Raw genomic sequence first — 15,485 nt, 5'->3', positions numbered from 1 at the left:
TTCCATTTAAATCCATTCCAGCCGCCTTTGCCCTGCTTTATGTTCTCTTACCTCTGGCCCGAGTATATAGGGAGGTAGTGAGGACCACGGGCTTTTGAGTTGCACAGACTTGGGTTTGAATTCTAGCTCTGCCGCTCGCCCTCCGTATGCCCTTCGGTGAGATATTTATCCTTTCTATGATTTAGTTTCTTCACAGCCAGGTCTGGTGAGGATTAATCTGGTTAATAAATGGAAAAGCATGCTTCATAGTGCCTGATACCACCATCGTGGTTATTATTTGGCCTCCTAACTTGTACCTTTCCCACCCATCTGCGTGGTACATACCACATACATACCAACTTTAAGCATCTTCCTTAAGGGTGGTTGTTTACAGCATTTTCCTTTTATCAGAAAGGTTTAAGTATCGTTGCCTTAACGATAAAGACAAACATCCATAAGCATTTGAAGCATTGCAAAATTGTGTCTTCCTTATGGCCTTCTAACTTCCTTCCATATATCTTTCATACTTGTTTGGCTGGCCTGTTCAATGTTTCTTGACACCTGTGCTCCTCAGTTCTTTCTGTTCTTTGCCAGTACTGGCAGGATCTCCTTCTTCCTTTTTCCTTCCTGCTTTGGAAACCTCCCCTGCCTTCTAGATTCATCTCTAGACATTCCTTCAACATGTTTAGTATAGTCCCTAAGTAAAAGGCACTGTAAAACGCGGAGTGGCGTGAAATGGCACTCTGAGTTTTTCAGTCTATGAGTTGGACTGTGAAGAACGCTGAGCGCTGAAGAATTGATGCTTTTGAAGTGTGATTTTGGAGAAGACTCGAGAGTCCCTTGGATTGCAAGGAGATCCAACCAGTCCATCCTGAAGGAGATCAGTCCTGGGTGTTCATTGGAAGGACTGATGTTGAAGCTGAAACTCCAGTACTTTGGCCACCTCACGTGAAGAGTTGACTCACTGGAAAAGACCCTGATGCTGGGAAAGATTGAAGGCAAGAGGAGAAGGGGACGACAGAGGATGAGATGTCTGGATGACATCACTGACTCGATGGACATGAGTTTGGGTAAACTCCGGGAGTTGGTAAAGGACAGGGAGGCCTGGTGTGCTGCGATTCATGGGGTTTCAGAGTCGGACACGACTGAGCGACTGAACTGAACTGAACTGAACTGAACGAAGATTATATGTTATGTAAAAATATCTGAAGGTTGGATATGGTAGATGCCAACTGGAGGTACTTTTCAGGGGTGGAATGGTAAGAGGAGACTTTGGGAAGATGTATTTGGGTTCTCTTAGAGAAACATAACTAATAGGATATATAGATATGGAGAGCGATTTCTTTTAAGGAATTGGCTCACAGGCCTGTGGAGCCCGGCAAATCCAAAATCTGCAGAGTAGGCCTGCAGACTGGAGACCCAGGGAGGAGTTGCTGTTTGTGTCTGGAGGTAGTCAACTGGCAGGATTCCTTCTTCTTTGGGCAGGTTCAGTCTCTTAGGGTTTTCCACTGATTGGATGAGGTCCACTAGTGCTATGGAGGGTAATCGGCTTTATTCAAAGTCTGTTTGATTTAAATGTTAATCTTATCAAAAAAATTAGCTTCCCAGAGACTTGTTGAATAGTGTTTGACCATACGTCTGGATAGGGGCTTTCCTGGTAGCTCAGCTGGTAAAGAATCTGCCTACAATGCGGGAGACCTGGGTTTGATCCCTGGGTTGGGAAGATCCCCTGGAGAAGGGAAAGGCTCCCCACTCCAGTATTCTGGCCTGGAGAATTCCTTGGACCGTATAGTCCATGGGGTTGCAAAGAGTCAGACACGACTGAGCGACTTTCATACATCTGGATATGGTGGCCTGTTTGAGTTGACACATAAAGGGAACCACCGCAGGAAGTGTCAGTTGAGTTGGGCATTGAAGAAGGCATCGGATTTTGATAAGTGAGTCAGGACTGTTGGGAGGGAAGACAAGGTGGTAAACCATTTTCTTCCCAGTGAACCTAAAGAGTACGGTCACTTCCATCAGTAGCAGGGGTTCACTGATGGGTGAAGTTGGAGAGTCTGAAGGGAGAACAGTCCCAGCAGAGGAAATTTTATGAGAGGAGTTGAGAATTGCAGTGTAAGTTCCTCAAGGGTGTCACAGAACGTGGTAGGAAGCAGCTGCCTTGTAGCAGAAAGAGTCTTGGATTTGTATTTTGGCTCCTCCCTTTCACTCCTTGCATAAATTGTGTAAGGTGACTACCCTCTGAGAGCCAGTTCTCATGTCTGGAGATAGAGGTGATGAAGTTCATCTCTGCCCTCCACTAACACAAATACACCCACTTAAATTCTCTTGAATCAGTGCGGTTTCAGCCAGAAGGAGAGACGCCTAGGAGCCAGCAGCGCTGCTTTTGGTGCCGGTGATAACTTGCTGTGTGACCTTGGGGAAACCGGTTAGCCTCTCTGTTATTTTCTTAAGTTGTTAAATACTATCTCCTATGCCACAGCAGAAGTTGACATTTTCTGTCTTATAGAAATAATCATATCTTTTTGAATAAGCTTTTGGTTTTTTGGGAAAAAAAAAGTTTGAAGTTCAAGATTTTCCTGTTACTACTGGGTCACAGGTTCCTAGTATGAAATCTCTCTCTCTATCTGAAACTAAGTTACGCTGTTCTTTAGAGTTTTAATTTGGTAATCATTAAGGAAAAGTATTGTCTTCTAAATCTAGTCAGTATTTTCATTATAAAGAGACCACTTTTGCTTTTTCTTCTCATCATAAAACCCTATGTTTTGAAAAAAAATTATCCACCTTTAGTACTTCCTAAACATTTCTTATCATTAAATACCACATATTTATCCTTAGCATGGAATAACTAATATAACAACACAATTTTTTATTAGCTTAGACCACCATTTGGGGCAATATACCAGTCAATTGGGTTTTTCATTTATTCATTCATGTGAGCATGTATACAGTCAGTAAGAATTTACTGAGCATCTGTTATGTGCTAGGAATGTCCTAGTAATTAGAGATACAACAGTGAACAAAATAGGCCACCTCCTTGCCTTCCAAAAAGGTCACATTTTAAAAATATTTATAGTAGTTTATGAATGTCTTCTTCCCTTCTATAAAATTCAGGGAATTATAAGAGGATATGGCACCTAGTTATCTGAATAATTAAAATCAGATACCAAATTCTCTAAAGAAAAATTGTGAAACAGTTGTCTTCAAGTCTCCGTAAATGGTTTCTTTTCACATGGTTATTAAAAGCCTTGCCGTAGAGAAGATGATAATCATATAGAAGATGTTAAATACACACACACACACACATATATGTATAATAAATATAATATAAACTGTAGAAGGGTCTACAGCGTTTGTTCTTCTTTAAATAAGTTTTTGATCTATAGACTTGACATAAATCTATGATTATGACTTTGATGAGGAAGTGCCTGTTTACAAAGCCAGTTGTTTCTTTATGTAAGAATTGATGGAAGTTATACAGAGTATACTAACTTGAGACAGTGAAGAAATACTTGGGACTTAGTTCTGTGTGGAATGCTTTCAGGGCTTAGTTGCAGTGTAAAGAGGATAGTGGCTCTAGATGAGTCTTCAAAAAGATAAAATTTAACAAGAAATGCACGAACTAGTAACTAGATACACAAACTTTTTTTTTCTCCCTAATCTTTTTAGCGCATGTTTTTCCGTCAAGTTATACTGCAAAACATTTTTTTAGTGTTACTGTTCTTTAGATGATGACAATGTTGTTTTTAAAGTGTGGCAGTTTTATAATGGAGGTGAAGTGGGAAGGGCCCATGATTTGGGCTTCCCAGGGGTTTTGCAAACACTGGGTAAGAGTGGTAGTTCATTTCCCATTTCCTGTGTGTCCTTTTGCTCGCTCCGTGTTTGCTACATGGGCCATTCTGCTGTTCTAGATCAGAACTCAAAATTCAAATCACAGGGAACTTCCTGATGGTCCAGTGGTTAGGATCTGATGCTTTCACAGCCGTGGGCCTGGCTTCAATCCCTGGTCTGAGAACTAAGATCTCATCAGTGTCATGGCACGGTCGAAAAAACCCCAACAGTTTAATCATAGAAAACAGGAAGAAATATCTATGAACTTAATTCATCTCTGCTTTTTTTTAAGAAAAAATATTTTAGCCATGCCGCATGTCATGTGGGATCTTAGTTCCTTGATCTGGGTTTGAACCTGTGCCCCTTATGTTGATAGCACAGACTGTTAACCACTGGACCACCAAGGAAGTCCTTCATTTCTGCTTTTACAGAAATAGAAAGCAGAAGATTTGAGGGAGCGAAGGAGAAGAAGAAACAGAAGAATGAGAAAAAAGAAGTGAATCCATTACTATGTCAAAGACACCCCCTCCAAACTTAAAAAAGATTAAATCAAATGTTTGCAGTGTTTTAATGAACTCATAATAGTAAAGGATAATCTGGTCATAACTGCTTTTTAACTGATAGTAAATTCCATTTCCCTCCAAATCGACTTGTTGAAAAGCAGTCTGTCAGTTTTCCATAAAGGAAAAGTCTTTATCTGAAAATGTTAGTTTAGTTGCTCAGCTCAAAAATCTTGCAGTCATCCTTAAATTCTCTTTCTCCTACACCCTGTAACCAGCCAGAATATGTCCAGAATGTAACTACCTCCCACGTCCACGGCTTCTGCTCTAGCTCAGTGCACAGTCATTTCTCATGATTGGTGTCCCTACTCCCACCCTTGCGCCTTGCAGCCCAGTGTCTACACAGTAGCTAGTACCATCCTTTTAAATGCATGTCAGTTTATGTAGGGGCTTCACTTGTGGCTCAGATGGTAAAATGTCTGCCTGCAATGCAGGAGACCTGGGTTCCATCCCTGGGTTGGGAAGATCCCCTGGAGGAGGGCATGGCAACCCACTCCAGTATTCTTGCCTGGAAAACCCCATGTACAGAGGAGCCAGGCAGACTCTAGTCCATGGGGCTGCAAAGAGTCAGACATGACTGAGCGACTTCACTTTTTTTTTTTTTTTTTTGGCTCAGCTCCTCCACTGATTTGCCATCTTCCTTAAAACAGTCAAATCCTGACATTCTGCCCTAGAAGCTGTTTACAATCTGTTCCACTTCCTATCTTTCACCCATCTTTCCCTGCTGTTTGACTTCTTGCTCGCTCCTTGCTATGTATGCTGGCTGCCTTGCCATTCTTGAACTCATCACAACCTGCACTTTCCCACAAGCCTTTGAACTTGCTGTTTATCTGCTTGGAATGAGAGCATCCTTACCCCTCCAAGTAGCCACATGTCCAGTTCCTCATTTCTTTCAAAGATCTCTGCTCAAAGTTCATCTTATCAGTGTTCTTGACCTCTTCCACTTTGTTACTCTCTATTCTTCTTACCTAATTTTATCTCAGTGAGCCTATCTATTTTCTTAAATATTGCTTGTTGTCTGCACCAGCATGTAACCCACATGATTGAGAGCAGGGATGAGGACTTTTTAGCCACTGCTATTTGCCAAGTGCTGAGAACCACTCTTGGTATGTAGTAGGTACTCAGTAAGTTTTATTGAATGGGTGAATACATAATTGAATTTATTTGCACACTTCTAAAATTTTACCAGTAAATTGGGTCTATGTTGGCCTTACTTGTTTTTTAGAGAATAAGTTGGCTAAAAAGTTGAAACTGACTCTTTTTCAAATATAATTTTCTATATTTGAATATATATTTGTATTTGAAAATGTATTTATTTTGGGCTGTGCTGGGTCTTCATTGCTGCACAGGCTTTTCTCTAGTTGTGGTTCTCGGGCTTCTCACTGCGGTGGTTTCTCTCGTTGTGGAGCCCGGACTCAAGGGCGAGTGAGCTTCAGTAGTTGCAACTCCTGAGCTCCAGAGCACGGGCTCATTAGTTGTGGTGGGTGGGCTTAGTTTCTCTGTGGCATGTGGGATCTTCCCAGATCAGGGTGTGAACCCATGTCTCCTGCATTGGAAGGCAGATTCTTTACCACTGAGCCACCAGGGAAGCCCTTGACTTTACTTTTGAATAAAGGTGTTATAAGAGGTTAAAAAAAAGAATCATTGTAGTAGTAGAATTTGATGGCTTTTATTAGAATTACTCCCCAGTGGATCTTGTGCTGGTTTCATGAACAGGTTAACAAAGTATAAGAGGCCATATATGTTCTGCAGTCATAATTTTTAAGGAGAAGCCCACTGAACTTTTTGCTTAAGGGGGAGTTTGAGTGCTTATATAGTTCTTTTCTGTAGGAATCCTGCTCTTTGAACATGGCCTCAGAGGCCGTGTAGCCACTGACTCTCCGGAACTGGCTCCCTTCTTGGTTTTCTGTACTTGGGTTTTGGGTTTCTAAAGAAACATTTGATGTGTTTTTATTCTGGTTCCTAGTGAGATAATTTTAAATTCTTAAACACAGAATGATAAAGAGACATATGTTTCTAGCAGCTTTCTGCATGAAATGAGAAATGAGGAATTTTCTTTGATGTGGGAGTTACAGTTCTCTGTTTAACATTCCCCCTTCCCTGTCCTCATACCTAAACAAGGGCTTCTTTCTACCTGTGTATGGTTTGTTGTCACTTCGGGTCATCATTTTCATTTTTTAGAAATTAAATTTCCTATCTCTGATAGCTCAGTTGGTAAAGAATCCACCTGCAATGAAGGAGACCCCAGTTTGATTCCTGGGTTGGGAAGATCTGCTGGAGGAGGAATAGGCTACCCACTCCAGTATTCTTGGGCGTCCCTCGTGGCTCAGATGGTAAAGAATCCGCCTGCAATGTGGGAGACCTGAATCCCTGGGTTGGGAAGACCCCCTGAAGAAGGGAAAGGCTACCCACTCCAATATTCTGGCCTGGAGAGTTCCATGGACTGTATAGTCCATGGGGTCGCAAAGAGTCGGACACAACTGAGCAACTTTCACTCACTCACTCACCTTGAAGTTTACTAAGTATTGAGGTTTGTGCAGAGACGGGGCAGTTAGTAAACTGAAACTCGAATGGAAGAAAGGAGAGCGAAAACTATTTTAAAATTACATTTACCACAGGGAGTATCTAGTCCTTCAATCCTAGAGACCCAGAAGAGGCCTGAAAGGAAGAATTTCAAGAGACATTCTCATGCTTGAAAATATCAGGGACAGTTTTGCCAGAAAGCAACAGGACAGGAAGATGGTAGATTCTTGCCCAATGAGATGTGTGCGGGTTTGGTATTTTATCTTTGGCCATTGTCGCCACATCTGATATTCTCAGCTGCTTTTGAAGATTCTGCAAAAGAATAGTAGTATTCATTTACAGCAGTAAAAATTCAGTAAGTGGTCAGTGGATTCATGTTGTAATGTGTTTATAACTCCCTGTAGTTTTTTTCTTCCTTCCAGTTTTTCCTTTGAGGTTTATGCTTCCGACTTATAGAAACTATGGACTGTGCCAGTTTACTACACAGGCGCGACGTTGTCATGAAAGAGCACTTGACTCTAACATCAGAAGTCTTGGCAAGCCGCCTTGCCTTTCTGAGTCTCTACTTCCGCATGAGTGAAAGGGAAATTGTAGTGACTGTCTTAAAGGGTTGTTGTGAATATGAGGTAACATGTCGCAGTACCCATGAAAACACTTGGAAAATAACTCTTCAAATGGAAAGCACTGTTATTATTAAGGATTATTTGAATCTTCTGATTTCTTAACATGTAAAGAATTTCACTTGTGGAGAATTCAAGTTGTCCATAGGTTTTGATGCACAGAGGTGTGTTTTTATGGTTTCTTTCAGAGAACCCTAAGAACAATGTAAAGTTTCTTTCAGCTAGCCTGTAATTAACTGGCTTTTAAGTAAGGCTGTATCATATATGGCTGGCATGATGTCTTGCTCTAATGAAGAGATGCAGTGAAGACCTACTTTATGTAGATGTTGAGGTGAAATACAAAGATGTACATAATAAGCTTATAGAGTAGCCAAAGAGGCAGAAGTAAATCCCCATAATTAAACACATTGCCTGATTAGGCCATGTGAGAGTTAGCAAATGCTGCAGGAACACAAAGGATGGAATGAATGACTCTAATTCTGTGGCTGGGGAAAGTCTTTATTTTGCAATACCTGGAGAATAGGTGATTTGGGAGGTTTGTTTTGCTGCTGAGTGTAGTATTATTCTTTTATGCCAACTATTTGGGTGGCTGACTTCCAAAATTGAAAAAAAAAAAGTGTTCTATTTTATCCCCTGGGCTTTTGTGAGTCAGTAAATGATCATAGTGTTTTTGAGCACAGTTATTAATGTCATGTCTGGGATCATCTGTGGGTCTGTGAATCACTGAACGATGAGGGGTGGTTCTTGCCCTCAGAGTGCTTCTGGCTTGATGGAGATGGGTGAGCCTGCCATCATTCGAAATGTGTCAAGTCTGTGATAATGTGAAATGTTGTGACTGGGGAGAAGTTGGACATGGATCTCATTGGCCAGATAGAAAAAGGGGTGGAATGGGCACAATAGCTCCACACAATGGGAATTTTGACCATCCCTCAGGATTTCAAGGCGTCTCCTATATTTTTGACTTCAGGGCTGAAATTGCAGCTGTTTGTTGTTTCTGATGAACAACCCATCTGGCTTATGTGTTTGTTTTTTCTGTCAGTGTTTTTAAATATACTTTTAACATGAGTCACTCTGTTAGGTCTCAGACATTTTAAGCAATGTATATGAGGAAATATGTATTAAGTGACTAAGAGAGCATGGGGTGAGTGGGCACCTGAAGAATTTAAGCACTAAAGTCCAAAGCCTAGTGATGAAAAATATTTAAAACTTAATTGGTCAGTATGTAAAAACAGCAGCAGGAGTGTAAAATTAGACTTGGCTAGCCCTTAGTTGGAGCTTCCCAGGTGGTGCCAGTGGTAAAGAATCTGCTTGCCGAAATGGCAGCCCACACCAGTATTCTCGCGTGAAAGATGCCATGGACAAGAGGAGCCTGGCAGGCTATAGGCCACCGAGTCGCAAAGAGTCTGAGCGACTGAGCACCATTGACTGCTTAAGTTAGTGACCTAGTTGTTGGGCTTCCTAGTAGTTCAGTTGGTAAAGAGACCGTCTTTAATACCGGATACCTGGGTTCAATCCCTGGGTTGGGAAGATCTCCTGGAGAAGGGAATGGCTACCCAATAGGGTATTCTTGCCTGGAGAATTCCATGGACAGAAGAACCTGGCAAGCTAGAATCCATGGGGTCGTGAAGAGTCAGACAGGACTGAGTGATGAACGCTTGCACACACAGCTCTTAGGGACAAAATCTGAGTGGGGTCATGGTTTTGGTGACAGAGATACCAGGAGGGGAAGGGTGTCTTGGTACTGATCATTCAGAGCACTGAGGTGTAGGAGCCCAGAGACAGGGCTGGTGGAAGACAGCTAAAGGCAAGGAGGATTACAGCCCATCATTGTGAACAGAAAAAACCTCACAATCAATGACAGATCATTCTCTTCCAACACTTATTTTAGATTAGAGATTCCCATGGCCGGAGGGTATTGGCTTGGCTTGACTTGTCACTTGCCTTTTGGCCCGTGTAGAATCTTTGATTATTTCTCGAGTCTAGTGGGGGTGTGTGAGAGCTGGATAGACTAGCATATTTCATATAAGAACTAAAGAAACCCTCCTCTTGGTGTTTTCCTGCTCTGATGATAGGAAACTGAGTTGGAGGAGATATTTATAGACTCCTGGTACTCAGTGATCTCCCCTTTCTCCTCTATCCATACCAAGTTTCCTGGTCACCAGTAATGATCAGATACCCTCTGGGTCAAACCATGTGACTTAATACAGGGTGGAAACTTCTATTTTTATCATAGTCTCTCAGAATGTATAGTTGATTAGTTAATTCCTTTCATCACATCATTCATTCATCAAACATTTATTAAGCCCGTAGTCAGAATGCCCTTCTCATTTCTGGGGCATTACCTCATTGACCGAACTGGCTTCTTTTGACAGTTGCTGTGGAAATGTGGGAGCTATCCTTAGGATTCTATCCCTAGGATTCTATCCCTAACTATGTTATGTTTCCTCCTCCCACTGCAATCACTGATCTTTTGGCCATGTTTATAGGTTTGCCTTTTTGAGGATGTCATGTAGTCGGAATCATACAGTATGTACCCTTTCACACTGGCTTCTTTCATCCAGTGTTATGCATTGAAATATCCTCCGCATCGTCTCATGACTTGATGGCCTAGCCACAGAGATGATCCTCTTGCCAACCTCCTGTTCATTGATTTTTATTCATTTTCTCCTTCAAACCAGGCATATTGCTAACAGCAGTACTGCTTTGCCATCTGCTAGCTCACCAGCATTTTAAGGATGTTATGCAAACTTTTTAGCCACAAACCTGGCTCTTTCCCAGGAAGACAGATCTTCGAGCAGTTGACTCACTCAGTTTCCAGGTGTAATTGAAGCACTCTTTTTCCCACAGTGTTGTTGTAGGTGATACTATGAACATCTGATTTTTGAGGCAGGCAGATGTGTAGTTGGAGCTGACGAGTCAAGACATATTTATTCCTAGTGTTATAGGGCTGCGAATCCTGTTCTACAGTGGTGGTGTAGAGGAGTCATTTGCCCACGTAGAGTGCTAATTTGAATGGACTTTGTTCCTCCTTGATTGGTGCTGCTTTTGCCACCAGGAGGATTAACTTCATGCTACTGTTGATCATAGACTGTGATTCATCCCCAGATTCCTTCTTTGCCTTTTGGTAGCTCAGAAAGCAGTGTAAATAATTTACAGGTAAACAAATGATTCACATGCTAAAAGAGTATTTTTGTTGAGTCTATTTTTTTTTTTTTTTTAGCAGTTTTAGGTTTATAGCAAAATTGAAGGATAGGTACTGAGATTTCCCACGAACCCCTCTGCCCCAACACATGCATGGTCCCCTGCATCATCAATACCTCTCAGCAGAATTTTTACCACAGACCTACGCTGACACATCATAATCACCCAAAGTCCGTAGTTTACCTTAGAGTTCACTTTTGATGTTGTGCAGTCTAAAGGTTTGGACAAATGTATAATAACATGTATCTATCATTATATGGGGCTTCCCAGGAGGCACTAGTGGTAAAGAATCCGCTTGCCAATGCAGGAGATGCAAGAGACACGGGTTCCATCCCTGGGTCAGGAAGATAACCTGGAGAAGAAAGTGGCAATCCATTCCAGTATTCTTGCCTGGAAAATTCCATGGACAGTGGAGCCTGGTGGGCTAAAGTCCATGGGGTCACAGAGAGTCGGACATGACTGAGCAATGGAGCAGCTTCTGTCATTATATAATCATTGAGGGTATTTTCACTGCCCTGAGTCCTGTTCTTTGCCTATTCATCCTTCCCCTGCAACCATTGCCCTTTTTACTGTCTCCATAGTTTTGCCTCTTCTAAAATGTCTTAAAATTGGAATTGTACAGTATGTTGCCTTTTCAGATTGATATCTTTCACTTAGTGATATGCAATTAAATTTCCTCCATGTCTTTTTGTGGCTAGATAGCTTATTTCCTTTTAGCCTTGAATGATATTCTAGTATGTGGATATACCAGAACTTATTTATTGATTCACCTACTGAAGGACATCGTGGTTTCTTCTAAATTTTAGAAATTGTGACTAAAGCTGCTGTACACACCTATGTGTAGGTTTTTGTGTGGACATTAAGTTTTCAGTCCCTTTGGGTAGATACCAAGGAGTGCTGTTGCTGGACTGTATGGTAAGAGCATGCTTAGTTTTGTAGGAAATCACCAAACTGTCTTCCAAGGTGGCTGTGCCATTTTGCAGTCCCCCAACAGTGAATGAAGAGTGCCTGTTGTTCAACATCCTTGCCAGCATTGGGTGGTGTCAGTGTAGTGGATTTTGGCCATTCTAATAGATATATAATAGTATCTCATTATTGTTTTGATTTGCATTTCTCTGATGCTTTATGAGTAGAGCATCTTTTCATGTGTTTATTTGTCATTTGTATATCTTCTTTGATGGGATGTCTGTTAAGGTCTTTTGCTTTTTTAAAAAAAATTGAGTTATTTGTTTTCTTATTATTGAGTTTTAAGAGTTCTTTATGTTTTGGATCAGACTTCTATCAGATGTGTGTTTGGTAAATATTTTCTCCTGGTCTGTGGCTTGTCTCATGATTCTCCTGATATTGCCTTTTACAGAGCAGAGGTTGTCTTTTTTATTTTTATTTTTTATGTATTTGGCTACATCAAGTCTTAGTTGCAGCATGTGGGATCCCGTTCCCTGATGGACTCAAACCCAGGGCCCCTGCATTGGGAGCATGGACTCCGAGCCATTGGACACCAGGAAGTGCCGCAAATCAGAGGTTTTTAAATTCAGTGAAGTCCAGTGTATCAGTTATTACTTTTATGAAATTTTGTCTTTGTTGTTTTGTCTAAAAAGCATGTCATACCCGAGGTCATCTAGATTTTCTCCTGCATTCTAGGAGTTTTATAGTTTTGCATTTTGCATGTAGGTCCGTGATTCATTTTGAGTTAATTTCTGTGAAAGGTGTAAGATCTGTGTCTTGGTTTATCTTCTTGCATGTAGATTCACAGTTGTTCCACCACCATAGATTCACAGTTGTTCCACCACCATTTGATGAAGAAGCTATCTTTCTTCCATAGTATTGCCTTTGTTCCTTTGTCAGAGATGAGTTGACTGTGTTTACAGGGATCTTTATCTGGGTTCTGCATTTTGTTCGTTGATTTATCTGTCTGTTCTTTTGATAATACCGCACTATACCGTTGCTGTAACACTGTCGTAGGTCTTGAAGTCACGTAGTGTCATTCCTACGACTTGAGTCTTCTTCAACATTATGTTGGCCATTCTAAGTCTTTGAAGGAATATTTTTTCCCTTTGCCTGAAAACAGATATGTAATGGCTTACAGTTCTGAAACTTGAGGTGCCTGTTTCATACCATAGAAACAGCAACTAAAAATCTTACCCTGAGGTAATTAGTCTCGCTTTCTCCCACTTTCTTTCTATTTCATCTACTCAGAAGCACATATTGTGTCTCTAGTTGGCACCAGGTACTGGCATTAAATGGTAAGACCCGTTCCCGAGTCTGTGTGGAGTGGGAGAGATGCTGACAGCAGTGAAGAGGGACCTGGGTGAGGTGCTCTCAGCGCTGGGAGAAAGGTTCGTTAGCTGGTTGAGAGGATTGGGGAAGCCTTACAAATGAGATACGTTTCTACGGAGGATGAGTAGGGGAGTGTCCGAAGGGAGAAGCGTGGGTCGGGGCTTTCAGATAGAGGAAGCAGCAAGAGGAAGCACAGTACGCCGGCATAGCTCAGTGCGTGGTGCGTGCTGAGACATAAAATGGGAAAGAAAGTAGCTCTGAGCGAATCCCGAAGAGCCTGTTATGCTGGATCAGGACTGCCTCCTGAGTCCAGTTACTGGATATTTCGTTTTGTTGAGATACAATTCACATAATGTAATATTTACTATTTTAATCATGTTAAAGTATATAGTTCAGTGCTTTTTACTGTATAAACAAAGTCACCCACAGCCATCACCACTATCTAATTTCAGAACATCAGCAGTCATACCCCCTCCCTTTGTCTCCCAGACTCTGGCAACCACCAGTCATATGGATTTGTCTGTTCTTGGACATTTCATGTGAATAGAATCATCCAATACTTGGCCTTTTTTGTCCTGAGTTATTTCACTTAGCCTAATGTTTTCAGAGTTCATCCATGTTGTAACAGTGTATCAATACCTTGTTCATTTTTGTGGCTAAACACTATTCCATTGTATGACTAGACCACACTTTGTTTATCCACTCATAGGTTGATGGAGGTTGGATTGTTTCCTCTTTTTTGGTTGTTACAAGTGATGTTGCTGTTTGTGTACCAGTTTCTGTGTGAATATGTGTTCTCAGTTCTCTTGGGTGTATACCTAGGAGTGGAATTGCTGGGTCAGATGATAATTCCTATTTTGAGGAATTGCTGAACTCTTCCAAGTTGCTGTGTTTTTTTTAGCCCGGGCAAAACAGACTCAGGTTTTGTTTTAACGTCACGTACTTGAGGACAGTGTGGGTTTTTTTTTTTTTTGAGATGAAGTATTTCTACTGCTGTTGCCTTGTTTTCCTACTTTGGGACATCACAGTTCACAGCAGGGAAACATATTTGGCTCTTTAAAATTCCATTGATGTGATTACTGTAGAGGAATCTGTGCCCAGTAGCACACAGTGGGACAGAAAGAAGTGCTGTCAGGGTATTCATGTTCTCTGTCTAGGATGTATTGTAGAGAATGAGTTTTTCTACTTTAAAAAGAACCCTTGATTAAATTATAGGCTATTATTAGGGAACTTATTGTGCATATAAACTGTACTTGGATTCCCTGTAATTTGTTATAATTAATGCAAGAGTTCAAGAGCAGAAAGCAAGGATCAGGTTGTGGCATGCTTTGCTCTTTTGCAACACCTGGCTATTATTGGCCTTTTTTTCACTAGCAGTTAAGGCCCGTGTGTGTTTGCGTGCATTTAAACAAACATTATCCTTTTTAGGAAGGAATTGCAATCCTTTGACTCACTGATACTTAAGGAGCCTAGGTAAGAAGTTAGGTGTCTCTGGCAAAATAGAATATTGATCAGTGATTGCCAAGACAGTCTTGTCTGTATGTGTCTGAATGTGTGCACATGTTTGTATTTTCAGGTATGCCTGTGTGTCGGCTTGTAGTGTAAAAAAGACAAGAAGAAAAACTTTCCCTTTTAAGGTGCTCTTTGTCAAGTTATGGTTTTAGCCTTTTCCTTTCTTTTTTTCCCTCTCGGTTTGTTTCAGTTTTGCGTAATTGCAGGCAGTGTTGAAATCTGTCAGCTGCTTGATGATGCAGAGTTCTAATTGACTGCCAACTTGAACATTTCATTAAATAGAAAAGATTTTAGATAGTGCATTGCTCAGGTACCAAACACATTATTATACTTGAATAATCACAAACTGGAATCTCCTCGGAGGCTTTGAGGACAGAGGGGCTGAGAGAGGGGAGCCTTCAGGTTTGTCGGGTTGCATGCTCATGTATGGGCTTCCCTGGTAGCTCAGTTGGTAAAGAGTCCTCCTGGGTGCAGGATACCTTGGTTCAATTCCTGGGTCAGGAAGATCTGCTGGAGAAGGGAAAGGCTACCCACTCCAGTATTCTTGGGCTTCCCTTGTGGCTCAGCTGGTAAAGAATCTGCCCACAATGTGGGAGACCTTGGTTGGGAAGACCCCTTGGAGAAAGGAAAGGCTACCCAATCCAGTATTCTGGCCTGGAGAATTCCATGGACTGTACAGTCAGGGGGTCGCAAAGAGTTAGACACGACTGCGCGACTTTCACTTTCACGCTGGTCCTGGCAGATGGACAGCAGGTTGCGCCACCCTCTCTATTATCTGGATTTACAGCTGTGAACACCCTTCCGAATGACTGGAATGTGCTGTTCCTCTCGTATTGGTACCTCTGTCACTCTAAGAATTAGAATTATGCTTTGCCATCCCATATCCCAGACTTTCAGGGCAGCTTATCGTCAATCCCCTCCTTTTTTTTTTTTCCATAGTAGGGAAATTTGTATGTTTATTTCTTATTGGCCCAATATAATG

At 41.5% G+C, this 15,485-nt stretch overlaps 1 protein-coding gene and 1 long non-coding RNA gene across 15 annotated transcripts in view; both read left to right on the top strand.

Annotated features, from left to right (window-relative positions):
• The window catches only part of PTPN14 (protein tyrosine phosphatase non-receptor type 14), a 193,678-nt gene that overhangs the window by 105,307 nt on the left and 72,886 nt on the right, over positions 1–15,485 (top strand). The window lies entirely within an intron of this gene.
• LOC145506494 (uncharacterized) lies at positions 1,693–6,008 on the top strand. Its single transcript, XR_014053972.1, has 2 exons — positions 1,693–4,780; positions 5,933–6,008. It is a non-coding gene; the product is annotated as an uncharacterized LOC145506494 (long non-coding RNA).

The sequence above is a fragment of the Giraffa tippelskirchi genome, chromosome 5, assembly GCF_054371585.1.
Source record: "Giraffa tippelskirchi isolate mGirTip1 chromosome 5, T2T-mGirTip1v1.2.pri, whole genome shotgun sequence".
Classification (NCBI taxonomy): domain Eukaryota; kingdom Metazoa; phylum Chordata; class Mammalia; order Artiodactyla; family Giraffidae; genus Giraffa; species Giraffa tippelskirchi.
This window is presented reverse-complemented; position numbering and strand designations above follow the sequence as displayed.